A 13,081-nucleotide genomic window follows, 5' to 3' on the forward strand; every position below is an offset into this window, starting at 1 on the left:
AGAAGGATATTATATGTTTAGTCTTTGCTATTTTTATCCTTCTGGTTTTTAGTTAAATTGCAACTTACAATCATTTGGTTATGGTGATGTGACCCACGAACTCACCAAACAGAAGCTCCATTTGAGTCAAAGGAGCTTAAAGGAACATGAATCTCATGTTCAAACTTAAAAGGAAATTAACCTCATGTGCTTAGGCGTCCCTTGTAGTATGTTCTGTCATTTCATTAACACTCAGTCTTTCCAATAGGCCTGGAACCATCTTGAATAAAAATTGAGAGCCTCTTATGAGTAGATAGTGTTTAGTGTTCTCATAAAAAAATTAACAGACAGAAAAATCATATTAGTTCTTTTTCCTGGCCCTCATTTACAATATGTACTAAAAGTTACTATTGATCTTAACAGTATTTTTAAGATTGAAGTTGACCTTCTTGGTATGAAAATATTTGGTCTTTCTGGTGTGATATGGCAGAGACCTTGTGCTACCTGTATTAATAAAAAGATAATATGCTAATTGGTCACAACCCCCTCACAGTAACAACCAAACAGCAGGCTGCGTGGGGCAACCAGGCTGGCAGGGGGAGCAGCAGAAGGGGGCAGTGAGGGGCAACCAGGATGGCAGAGGGGCAGTTGGGGGCTGCCAGGCTGGCAGGGGGGGCAATTGGGGGTGACCAGGCTGGCAGAGGAGGGCAGTTGGAGGCAAACAGGCTGGCAGGGGGAGGGCACTAAAGGGTGACAAGGCTGGCTGGGGAGGGGTGGCAGTTGGGGGTGACTATGTCAGCAGGGGGTCAGTTAGGGATGACCAGCCTGGCAGACAGAGGCTGTTAGGAGTGATCAGACTGGTAGGGGGGGCAGTTAGAGGCAGGCAGGCAGGTGAGTAGTTAGGAGCCAGTGGTCCTGGATTGTGAGAGGGATGTCCAACTGCCCAATCCAGGAATCGGACAGAAACCTGCAATTGGACATCCCCCAAGGGGTCCCGATTGGAGAGGGTGCAGGCTGGGCTGAGGGGCCACCTCCTCCCATGCATGAATTTCATGCACCGAGCCTCTAGTATAAAAATAATAATTGATATACTTAATTGTGCATACTTTCTTTACCATCTTAATTGTGCATACTTTCTTTCCTACAAGACTATAGACATCCCTAGGACTGTTTTATATAAGTAGTGTCTATATAAATAGAAGCTTAGATTTTTTTTTTGTAGAAAAAAAATGAACGAGCAAATGAATAAATAAAGATAAACATTGCTGAATTAAACAAATAAAATGTAAGCCCAAGGATAAATTCAATCTTAGTTCAAAAATAATTTGTGAACTATGAGTCAACCAGAAGATTCTTAAGACTAAGTGTAACAGCCCCTCAACAGGAGAAGCATTTAAGATGCTAAGGAACTTACCATCTTGGTTGTTTCCTAAATTTTCCAGATCCTTAATGTCTCTTTCAGAATATAGTTTTCAGCACCTTGTCCCTTGACTCTGCTGTTTCATAGTGATTAACTTAACACTTGGATAACTGACATTCTGGTTTCATTTCTGGTCTCCAGTCACACTAAATAAGCCCTTGAAAACACAAGTGATTTAATTAACACCAGTAAGTTCTGAATGCTTTTTTTGTTGCTTGGTCCTGTGCTAGCATGGAGTTTGATTCATTTGTGCCTTTGTTAATGACAATCTTTCTACCTTGAATTGTTTTCCATTCCTTCTTCATTGGTGTAACCACTACTCATTCCTTAAGACTCATCTCAGGCCTCATCTAGCCCATGGAGCCTTTCCTGAGCCAAAGCCTGGACTCCCCTAAGACATTATACATAACTCTGTTATAGAACTTATTTTATATTAGCACATGTAAACACTGTATGCTTATTATCCAAATCCCCCACTAGACTATAAGCTCCTTAGAGTAGTCAGAAACAATCTGAAGAGAACTAGCTCTTATTTCCATGATCAAATGTACCAACCTACCCATATGTGCACCTAAATTCTCTGCTTCCTAAATACAATGGATAGACTGACATTAATTCATCTAAAGCCAATCTATCTACTGGGCACCTCTCTTGCGCTTGATTTGTAGTTTAAGTATTTGTAGTTTGAAGCCATTAATCCATTGCCTTTTTCTTTATAGTGTTGCTGAAAAATCCAAACCATTCTTGTCATTTCTTTAAAAAAATTTTGCATTTTATGCCAAAACCGGTTTGGCTCAGTGGATAGAGCATCAGCCTGCAAACGGAAAGATCCCAGGTTCGATTCTAGTCAAGGGCATGTACCTTGGTTTCAGGCACATCCCCAGTAGTGGGTGTGCAAGAGGAAGCTGATCGATGATTCTCTCTCATCGATGTTTCTAACTCTCTATCCCTCTCTCTTCCTCTCTGTAAAAAAATCAATAAAATATATTAAAAAATTTGCATTTTAGAAACAATTAAATATCTACAAAGAGGGAATAGTTTAATGAATTCCCCACATAGCTATCCCTCTGCTTCCACGATTATAAATTCATAAGCAATTATGATGTATCTGTAGCCCACCCCTATTTCCTACCAAACTTGCAGTTATTTTGAATAAAAATCCAGACATTATACTGTTTCATTTGTGAATATTCAGCATTAATCTCTAAAACAGATAAAGGTTCATATAGCTCATCCTTTCCCCCCCCTTTATTGATTAAGGTATTACATATGTGTCCTTATCTTCCCATTGCCCCCAGATCCCCCACTGATATCCTCACCCCCCTGGTGTCTGAGTCCATTGGTTAGGCTTGTATGCATGCATACAAGTCCTTTGGTTGATCTCTCTCCCTTACCCCCACCCTCCCCTGCCTTCCCTCTGAGGTTTGACAGTCTGATCTAAGCTTCTCTGTCTCAGGATCTGTTTTTGTTTTTATATTGTTTATATTGTTCATTATATTCCATAAATGAGTGAGTTCATGTGATATTTATCTTTCTCTGACTGACTTATTTCATTTAGCATAATGCCCTCCAGTTCCATTCATTTTTCTAACCCTTGTTCCTCTTTCTGTCATTCTGGCATCCCAATTATTCATATGTTATTTCGTTTTATGTTGTCCCAAAGCTCCCATAGGCTCCCCTTCTGTCCTTTAATTTTTCCCCCTCAAATTGCAGTTCAGTTTGGGTGTGTTTTGCTTCTCTGTCTTCTATCAATAATTTGCTAATTCGGTCTTCCACTTCTCCTAGTCTACTGTTGAAATTTTCCATGGTGTTTTTTATTGCAGCCATATCACTCTTTATTTCTTCTTGATTCTTACATAAGTTGTTGATGTTTTTCATCTACCCAGTTTATGTACTGTATGACTCATATTCTGAATTCTTTCTTTGACATATTGCATGCCTCCATTTCACTTATCTTCTTTTCTGGCACTTCCTTTTCTTTCCTTTGGGGGTTTCTTTGCTTCCCCATTTTTGCTCTCACCAAAGGATCTAGGTGTCGAGTTGTGCTGGGGCTGCTCCTCAGGTGGCAGTGGCTCCTTGGGCTGTGGCTGCTCCTCAGTTGGCAGCAGCCCCTCTGGTGGGTGCTGCTCACAGCAGTGGTGGCTCCACTGGCTGGCAGGAGCAGGTTGCTTGCACAGTTGCTGCTCCTTGAACAGGGTTGGGTTGCTCACACTGTTGCTGCTCCTCTGACAGAGGCAGGCTGCTCATGTGGCTGCTGCTCCTCAGATGGGACTAGGCTGCATAGGAGGCTGCTGCTCCTCATATGGGGGGTGGGCTGCTCACAGGGCTGCTGCTCCTCGAATGGGGGCAGATTGCATGAGGCTGTTGCTCCTTGGACTGGGGTGGGCTGCTCACAGGGCTTCTGCTTGCATGATCATGGTTGGGCTAAAGCATTGGGCAAACCAGATGGGAGTGTGCTTCAGAGCCTGTGACCAGAGTGGCTGGAGTCTCGGTGACCATGGACCACAGCCAAGGCAACAGTTCCCTGGCAGGGGTGGCAGTAGAGTCCTGGGTGTTGTCTGAGGGCACCCTGTGTGGAGATGAGGCTGGGATCCCAGTCACAGAAGCCCCCCTCTTCAAAAAAAGTGTGGTCTCTGTGGAATACCTGGCTGTTCTAGGACTGTTTGAAACAGTAGCAGAGGTTGCCTGGTTAGGCCAGCCTGGTCAGCCTGCCCCCAGAGGTCCTGCAGGATCTAACTGTGCCTTACACACCCCCACCCCCCCCCCCCCCCACACACACACATCCACACACTCTTCTTTCACTCCCTCCCTCACTCATGCTCTCTTCCTCACTGCCTCCTTCTTCCTGCCTCTGTAATTGGGTCTGGAGTGTTGTTGACCTGTTTGTGGATGGAATCACCTCTCCAGGTGTCTGGTTATGTGGCTTGCTCTCTACCACATTGGACAAAGGGGACAAAATGAAACTTAAAAAAAAAAAATCTTTATTGTTCATATTATTACAAATGTTCCTCATTTCCCCCCCCTCCATTGCTCCCCTCCACCAGGTTCCCACCCCACCCTCTGCCCTTTCCCCATCCCCATTGTCCTCATCCATAGGTTCACAGTTTATGTTCAGTCTCTTCCCTCAACCCCCACTCCCCTTTCCCCCAAGAATCGTCAGTCCACTCCCCTTCCATACCTCTGATTCTATTATATTCACCAGTTAATATTGTTCATCAGATTTTTTAATTCACTTGGTTTTTATTTTCTTTCTTTCTTTCTTTAAAAATATATTTTATTGATTTTGTACAGAGAGGAAGGGAGAGAGATAGAGAGCCAGAAACATTGATGAGAGAGAGTCATCGATCAGCTGCCTCTTGCACACCCCCCACTGGGGATGTGCCTGCAACCAAGGTACATGCCTTTGACTGGAATCAAACCTGGGACCCTTCAGTCCACAGGCCGACGCTCTATCCACTGAGCCAAACCGGTTTCGGTGATTCACTTGGTTTTTAGATTCACATGTTGATAGTTATGTATTTGTTGTTCATAATTTTTATCTTTATTTTCTTCCTCTTCCTAAAGAACCCCCTTCAGCAATTCATATAATTCTGGTTTGGCCATGATGAACTCCTTTAGCTTTTTTTAATTTGTGAAGCTCTTTATCTGGCCTTCGATTCTGAGTGATAGCTATGCTGGGTAGAGTATTTTTGGCTGTAGGTTCTTGCTATTCATCACCTTGAATATTTCTTGCCATTCCTGTCTGGCCTGCATGGTTTCTGTTGAGAAATCAGCTGATAATCGTAAGGGTGCTCTTTTGTAGGTAACTACTTGCTTTTCTCTTGCTGCTTTTAATATTCTCTTTGTCTTTTGCTCTTGGAATTCTAATTATGATGTGTATTGGTGTGGTCCTCTTTGGATTCCTTTTGTTTGGGGTTCTGTGGACTTCTTGGACTTGTAAATATATTTCTTTCACTAGGTGGGGGAAGTTTTCAGTCATTATTTCTTCAAATAGGTTTTCAATATCTTGCTCTCTCTCTTCTTCTGGCATCCCCATAATTCTGATGTCGGTAAGCTTGAAGTTGTCCTAGAGGCTTCTTACATTATCTTCAACTTTCTGGATTCTCTTGTCTTCTTGCTTCTGCGGAGGTGTGTCCACAAAATGCAACTTGACAAGACATGACACAAAGGGAACAAAACATGAATGTACTCATGACATCAATAACCCTAATATAAGTGACTACTAGAGAAAAGAGACTTAGGGGAGAGAAAAGAGAGCACAAATGGTATGGAAGAGAGAAAAAATGGTATGAGAGAAAAGAAAAAGAAGAAAAACGAAAAAAAAAATATATATATGGAGAGTGAACACCAGAGAACTAACAGATAAACCAAAACATATTATACAAATAGCAAATACCCAGTAAAGAGGGTGGGGGCAGAATCTGTAGAGGCAGGGCTTATATACAGAAAGTAAGGTTACGGAATTGGATGAATATGGGGAATCTCAGTTCAGTATAGAGGAAGTATAAAGAGGATGAGTGGATAAGAAAAAGAAAAAACCCTGACCGGTTTGGCTCAGTGGATAAAGCATTGGCCTGCAGACTCAAGGGTCTTAGGTTCAATTCCGGTCAGAAGTGTGTGCCTTGGTTGTGGGCATATCCCCAGTGGGGAGTGTGCAGGAGGCAGCTGGTTGATGTTTCTCTCTCATTGATGGTTCTAACTCTCTACCTTTTCCCTTCCTCTCTGTAAAAAAAAAAAAAAAATCAATAAAATATATTTAAAAAAAGAAGAAAGAGAAAGAGAAGAAAAAAATAAATAAAAAATTAAAAAAATTAATTAAAAAACGAACAAAATAAAAAATTAGTAAGATGAAAAAATAATGCAAAAAGAAAGAAAATAAAAAAAGAAAAATAAAAAAGAAAAAGAAAAAAAAGAGATACCAAATAAAAATAAAACAAAATAAAATACAAAGGAAAAAGTGAAATGTCGTTTCTTTTCACTGAGTTTTAATTCCCTGTGAGGGCTGGTTTAAGATCCCACCCTCCGTCCTGTCTGCTGCTTCTCGGGTTCCTGTTGTTGGGACTGAAAGTCCGCTCTGTAGGCCAGTCCTCAGGGACTATTGACATGCTCTTTGAGTCTGTTTCTGTGGGCCCTTCTATCTGTAATGCCTTTCAGTTCCAAGAAATGTTCTTCAGTTGTTTCATTGATAACTTTTTTAGCCCCATTACTCAGTGGGCGGACCTCCTGGAATGGAGCTCTAACTTTTCTTTCTTTTTCATCTCTTTGACTTTTTGTTCTATTTTCTGAGAGGTTTTCTCAACTTTATCTTCCTAACTACCTATCAAAGTTTTCATTTCTGCAATTGTATTTTTAATGTCTTAGAGCTCTTTTCTATGTTCTCTGAATGTTTCTTTTTCACGACATCTTGTTTACATTTCACAGATGCAATGTAGTCTCTTTTTCTTTTTGATAACAGGATGGTATATTTTTGAAGTTTTTCTCATCTCCCAAGTTGCCTTTTTTCAGTTTGCTTATTTTGGTTTCATCCTCTGTGGTAGGTGTTTTCTTCATTGGGCTATTAATCCTTGGCTCTCTGCTCAGGATCAAGAAAGAGACTAAAAACGGAATGTCATACTGAGCCTGTGGGAAGGACTTTTCCACTTGGAGCTTCACAGAATTGGAATCTGGGCGGACCATTTATAAGGGAACCTCTAAGCTCAGTGTCTTTAGGTCTTGCTCTTAGGCAGGCCACACTCTGTGGAAAAGAGTTTTCCAGTTTTTCTTTTCTGGAGGGTAAGTATCTGGCCAACACATTGGGAGTTGTGTTCGGAAGAAGGCCAAGGGACATCTGCATTCAGCGATTTGATAGACATGGGACTCTTGGCATCCCTCCTGTTTTACCTGGGTTGGAGTAAGGACTTGGGACCTAACCGTCACTCAAACAGTTTTCATCCATACCTCCTTATTTAGGAATTCTCACACAATGGTTCAGGTTTTTCTTGTGTTGCCAGTTTCTGATTCCTTTGAAGCTGTAGTGCAAATTATGTCCATTTTGAACTTTCCTTACTGCCAGCTTGGGTTTGGGTTTCTTGGGATGTTATCACATTGTTAACCTTTTCAACTTCCAATTTTTTTTTTTTTTTTTTGCTGTTGTTTCCTTTATTGTTTTCCCCACACTTGTAGATTTAAATATGAAACAAAACTTATATTTTCATGGGGTTTTGGGAGGGAGAAAAATAGATGTGTGTGTTCACATAATCTTAACCAGGAAAAACCCTTCATCCCACTTATTAACCTTAAAATCCCATAACCATCCTATCTAATAAAGAGGAAATATGCGAATTGACCCTCATGCTGTCACAAAGATGGCGGCACCCTCAGCCAATAAGGAGGGAATATGTTAATTGACTGTCACACCCTCAAAGTTGGCAGTGCCCATTCCCCTCAGCTCTGAGCACCTGCCTCCAGCCCCTCAGACCCCCAGCCACCGATGGCCAGCCTGAAGCACAGGCAAGCCTTGGATGGCAGTTGCCCAGCCACCCAGGGCCGTCCGAGACTCAGGTAACCAGGGCTGGCCTAGGCTTGCACTGCCGGCAGTAGCAGCAGCAGAAGTGTTGTGGAGCATCACCTCCCCTGATTGCCAGGTCACTTCGGGCCACTGAGGGCTCCCTGACTGTGAGAGGGGGCAGGCCTGGCTGAGAGACACCCCCCTCCAGTACAACGATTTTCACGCCCCGGGCCTCTAGTTATTTAATATAAAGGTAAACTCTGTTCCTTGCAATGGGCTTATCAGCAGCCAGAGTGCACACCTGGACATCCAAACTTCTTTGCACTGAGGGGAGTCAGTTACTAGTGGGGTGTGGCCATACTAAAAGAAAATGTCTTCAATCTTTCTCTTTTTTTTTTTTTTCTTTTCTTTTCTTTTCTTTCCTTTTTTATTTTGAGAATGGAAGGGAGAGAGGGAGGAGAAAAGAGAGAGGGAGGAAAGAGAAACATCAATGTGAGAGGAACATCAATCAGTTGTCTTCCTCATACACCCAGACTGGGGCAGGGATAAAACCTGAAACCTAGGTACCTGCCCTTGACCAGGAATTGAACCTGAGACCTTTGTCACTTGGCCCAGGCTCTAACCACTGAGCAACATTTGACTTCTTTCTTGAAGCTTCATCCACATGTTTCAGGTAGGACACCAGGGCTTTGGAGATGGACTGGCATGTTGCATATATTTGGGCCACGTGACCACCTTCTCACTGACAGGGAGTCTATGAGGGAGACTGCTCTTTGCACAGAAACAGAATGGGTTCCAGAGATTATATTGCAGAGCCCTGCTCAGTGGTTTCTCTCTCTCTCTCTCTCTCTCTCTCTCTCTCTCTCTGTCTCTGTCTCTGTCTCTGTCTCTGTCTCTTTTTCTCTCTTTGAATGTATGTATGTGCATACATCTTTTCTGAGTCCATTTGAAAATCATTTGAGATAATTGTGGAATACTACTCAATAATAAAAAATAACTATTGATACAATATTAAATGAACCTCATAATAATTATGCAGAGTGAAAGAAGCCAGGCAAAAAAAAAGGGTACATACAGCATGTTTCAGTTAACATAAAACTACAGAAAATGTAAACCAACTAGTAGTGACAGAAAGCAGACCTGTTGTCTGGGGGATGGGATGAGAGACTGAGAGGAGCAAAAGAGAGGGACACATACACACACACAACTTTTGGGGATGATGAATATGTTTATTATTTTAATTGTGGTGTTAATTCATGGATTTGCATAGATAAAAATTTACCAAACTGTGCATTTTATTTCATTCATTGACTCCCCTCCCAAATCAATACATGACTTTTATCGCATCTTTAAATATCACAAATAAGTGTGACAAATCATTCGGCATCTTGTTGTTTCTGTAATTAGACAACTTGGATCTTATTCAGCAGCCTGCTGAACAGTTATTTTTTCAGACACATAGATACCATCCAACATTTTTCTGATATTCTTGTTTGTAACTGTTGTGGCTTGCTGAATCAAAGCTGCTGATTTTGATACAAATTCAATGACATTTCCTTCAAGAATCAACTCATCTTTCTGGGCTTGAGACACTGAAAGCAACACCTGTTCTAATTTGAACTCTGCGGATGTATTTTTTGCTCAAGAAATTTCTGATTTCAAGAAAAGAACCATTTTGTTGAGTAAAAACATTGATGGGGAAGTGAGCATAGACAGACCTCACCTTGTGAAAAGCCCAGTGTGACACCCTTGATCATGTTCTGTGCATAATGCAGATAGGGCGAGCCGTGGCCAGCTCCTTTCTATTTCCCCACCATTTGTCAGCCTGGAGCCTCTTGTTCTTGCCAAGGAGACTGAGCTCTGCATTGATGTGGTTGGAGTTTCCCTGCAGGGTGCCCCTGGGCCCTTCACAGTTACTGTGCATCCCTTCAGAGTAATGTCCATGTTTTCTGGGATGTCCACAGTCTGATTGCTGACAATGGTCTGCATCCTCACAGTAGATGTGGCAAAGAGCCAAACTAATTTTTACCAGTAAATATGATAGTTTATTGCATGTCAGTTGTACTCCAATAAAGCTGTTAAAAAGTTTTCAAGAAGTACACTTTTAAATATAAGCAGTTTATTGTACATCAATGATATCTCAATAACACTGGTAAAAGAGATGAATGAAAACTGAAAAAATGCTTTTAAATAATAAGCAAAGGGCTCATTCCCTTAATATAAAATCTTCCCCAAGTCAATAAGGAAAAGACCAAAAACATAACTGAAAAGTAAATAATGAGTATGAGCAAATCATAAGATATATAAGTATATAATTGCCTCTTAAATCTAAGAAAAGATACTCACCATTACTCATAAAAAGAAGTATTCAAATGAAAGCACCACTGACACCATTTTCCACTCTTTAATGGGTAAATGACTCCACAATTCATAAAACATATATTGGCATGAGTTTGGGGAAACAGGTAGTTTCCCTGATAGATGGCAAATGTATGGACTGGTGCCACAGCTAGGAAAGATACTTTGACAATATGCATGTGATTGCTGTATCCTTTTACATAGCTATTCTACTGGGAATCTTTTCCTACAGACATACTTATGTAAGCACAAAATGACCTATGTTCAATGTTATTCATTGAAGTTTTATTTGTAGTAGTTAAATACTAGCAATAATCTAAATGCCTGTCCTTAGGAGATTGGTGAAATTGGTAAAACAGAATGAGAAAGTTCCTTATAAGCAGGAATGAAATAAATTAATCTAAAATAAAAAAAAAGCAAAGTGCAGAGCAGTGTGTATCAAATGCTACCATATGGATTAAAATAAATCTACAAATGATCCTAGGTGGTTTGGCACAGTGGATAGAGCATCCATCTGCGGACTGAAGGGTCTTGGGTTCAATTCCAGTCAAGGGCACATGCCCTGGTTGCAGACTCGATCCCCTGTAGAGAGCTTGCAGGAGGCAGCCAATCAATGATTCTCTCTCATCATTAATGTTTCTATCTCTCTCTCCCCTCTCCCTTCCTCTCTGAAATCAATAAAAATATATTTTAAAAAAAGCATCTTCAGAGGCATGTTCACTATTCAGAAGTGAAGAAGAACCTAAAGATGTGAGTGAGGCAGAGGAGAGTGGTTGATGGTCTCCAAATCCTTGGTTATGGGAAATTTTACTCATCCAGGTGCACTCAGCTTGGCTGCTGGAATGGTTTGTAGCAGGTGCCTGGGCTGGGACCTCTGTGTGTGCTTTGGAATGACCCCTGAAGCTCAGTGAGAGAGACAGACACAGAGAATGGAGCTGAAGCCATCAACTTAGGAGCGAATGGGGAATAAAAACTGATTCTTTAATTTTTGTTTTATTGATTAAGGTATTACATATGTGTCCTTATTCCCCCATTGCCCTCCTACTTCCCCCATCCCCCAACTCATGCCCGCACCTCCTTGGTGTCTGTGTCCACTGGTTAGGCTTATATTTATGCATACAAGTTCTTTGGTTGATCTCTCCCCTTTACCTCTCCTTTCCCCCACCTTATCTCTGAGGTTCGACGGTCTGATCGATGCTTCTCTATTTCTGGATCTGTTTTTTGTTCATCAGTTTATGCTGTTCATTATATTCCACAAATGAATGAGATCATGTGATATTTGTCTTTCTCTGAATAGCTTATTTCACTTAGCATAATGCTCTCCAGTTCCATCCATGAATTCCTCTTTTTTTTATTGCAGGGTAGTATTCCATTGTGTAGATGTGCCACAGGTTTTTAATCCACTCACCTGCTGATAGGCGTTTAGGTTGTTTCCAAATCTTAGCTATTGTAAATGTGCTGCTATGAACATAGGGGTGCATATATCCTTTTTGATTGATGTTTCTGATTTCTTGGGATATAGTCCTAGAAGTGTAATTACTGGGTCAAATGGGAGTTCCATTTTTATTTTATTTTATTTTATTTTATTTTATTTTTTTATTTTTAGGAAACTGCATATTGATTCCACATCAGCAGGGCACGAGGGTTCCTTTTTCTTTACATCATCGTCAGCACTTATCGTTTGTTGATTTGTTGATGATAGCCATTCTGACAGGTGTGAGATGATAAAATGATTCTTGTAGTTGACTTAAAAAGTTGGTGTAGCTCAGTGGTTGAGTGTTGACCTATAAATCAGGAGTTCATGGTTTGATTCTAGGTCAGGGCACATGCCCTGGTTGTGAGCTAGATCCTCAAGTAGGAGGAGTGTAGAAGGCAGCCAATCAATGATTTTCTCTCATTGCTGATGTTTCTCTCTCTCCCTCTTCCTTTCTCTTCAAAATGAATTTTTTATATACATACACATACACATACACATACACATACACATACATACACATATACATATACATATACATATACATATACATATACATATACATATACATATACATATTATGATGGGAAAGGGAAAGTGGCTGCCCAGGGTTCTTGTGTTGCTGTCTCTGCCTATATAAAGGAGAAACCCTGAATTGCTCAAACAGTGGGAATAATGTGGCCAGCCCAACGTGGCAGTCAAAGCCCCTGATGAAGAAACTCAGATTGAATTACCCACCTGTGGAAAAATGCTAGCACTGGCTGTACATTTAATTCAAGATGCTCCAGGTACTCAGATTGCACCAGGCCCTCAAACTCTCCCAGGAACTGGGACCAGCTAGCTAACCAACAAAGTCACTGGCCACCTAAAACTTTACTAGGTGGAGTTTTGTACGATGTACCACCACAGATGTTTGAAACCATTAAATTTTAATGACAACGAGTGAGTTCCCACTCCCTTCAAAAAAGCCTTCTGATTACTGATACAAACGAACCCCTCTGGACTGCTGAAGTCTTAGTTCATACGAAATCATTTTGTTTTACTATTCTTCCCCCACTCCTCCTCCCCTCTCCCCATTCCTTCCCTCCGCATTTAAAAAAGAAGTTTATTTTAAATGCAACATTCTTAGGAGTTTTGCAATAGAAAAATATTTCATATTTTCAGGTTACATAGTTCATAATATTTCTAGATATTAAAGTTCTCACTATTTTTTAAATTTATCTTTTAAAAAATATTTTATTGATTTTTTCAGAGAGGAAGGGAGAGGGATAGAGAGCCAGAAACATCGATCAGCTGCCTCCTGCGCACCCCCTACTGGGAATGTGCCCTCAAGTAAGGCACATGCCCTTGACCCGAATCAAAC

At 41.0% G+C, this 13,081-nt stretch overlaps 2 pseudogenes; one reads left to right on the plus strand and one right to left on the minus strand.

Annotated features, from left to right (window-relative positions):
- Nucleotides 1-9,305: 9,305 nt before the first annotated feature.
- LOC118707772 lies at nucleotides 9,306-9,896 on the minus strand (annotated as a pseudogene).
- Nucleotides 9,897-10,975: 1,079 nt separating this feature from the next.
- LOC118720947 lies at nucleotides 10,976-12,598 on the plus strand (annotated as a pseudogene).
- Nucleotides 12,599-13,081: the final 483 nt, after the last annotated feature.

This window comes from Pipistrellus kuhlii, unplaced genomic scaffold, assembly GCF_014108245.1.
Source record: "Pipistrellus kuhlii isolate mPipKuh1 unplaced genomic scaffold, mPipKuh1.p scaffold_m20_p_1, whole genome shotgun sequence".
NCBI classification, from domain to species: domain Eukaryota; kingdom Metazoa; phylum Chordata; class Mammalia; order Chiroptera; family Vespertilionidae; genus Pipistrellus; species Pipistrellus kuhlii.